This window comes from Arachis ipaensis, chromosome B09 (assembly GCF_000816755.2).
Source record: "Arachis ipaensis cultivar K30076 chromosome B09, Araip1.1, whole genome shotgun sequence".
In the NCBI taxonomy this organism is placed as follows: Eukaryota; Viridiplantae; Streptophyta; class Magnoliopsida; order Fabales; family Fabaceae; genus Arachis; species Arachis ipaensis.
The window spans coordinates 17,689,278-17,689,690 of record NC_029793.2 but is presented as its reverse complement, the minus strand read 5'-3'; the positions used below and the strand labels follow the sequence as shown (position 1 = coordinate 17,689,690).

Below are 413 nucleotides of genomic sequence, written 5' to 3'. Positions count from 1 at the left end.
AATATCGATGTATTAAGTATATTTAAAATTTTTTCTATTCTTTAAGATAGGGTCAGATCCAATAATCATGATTGTTACCTAACCACCGAAAAAAAAAATCATGATTGTTACCCACTCTTGTTGTTATGCTAATTTATTCACTAATTAAATGACAATTTTATATATATTACTACTCTTTAGTTTCATCCACGCATGTTGCTAATATTTTTATAAGTAGTTAGGGCATAAAATATTGTGCAAGGAGGAATGCCCTATTTTTTAAAATTTGAAATGGAAGATAGAAAAATATTTTATGTTTGAATATATTATAAAAATGTGTCAGAATTAGAAACAGTTAAATTGTTTAAATATAAAAAATATGTATGTACTTTTTCTAAATAAAATTACAATTAGGATCATACATAATACATAAT

At 23.0% G+C, this 413-nt stretch overlaps 1 protein-coding gene across 1 annotated transcript in view; it reads left to right on the top strand.

The window, feature by feature from the left end:
* Positions 1-413, top strand: part of LOC107617549 (seed linoleate 9S-lipoxygenase) — a 6,443-nt gene that overhangs the window by 574 nt on the left and 5,456 nt on the right. The window lies entirely within an intron of this gene.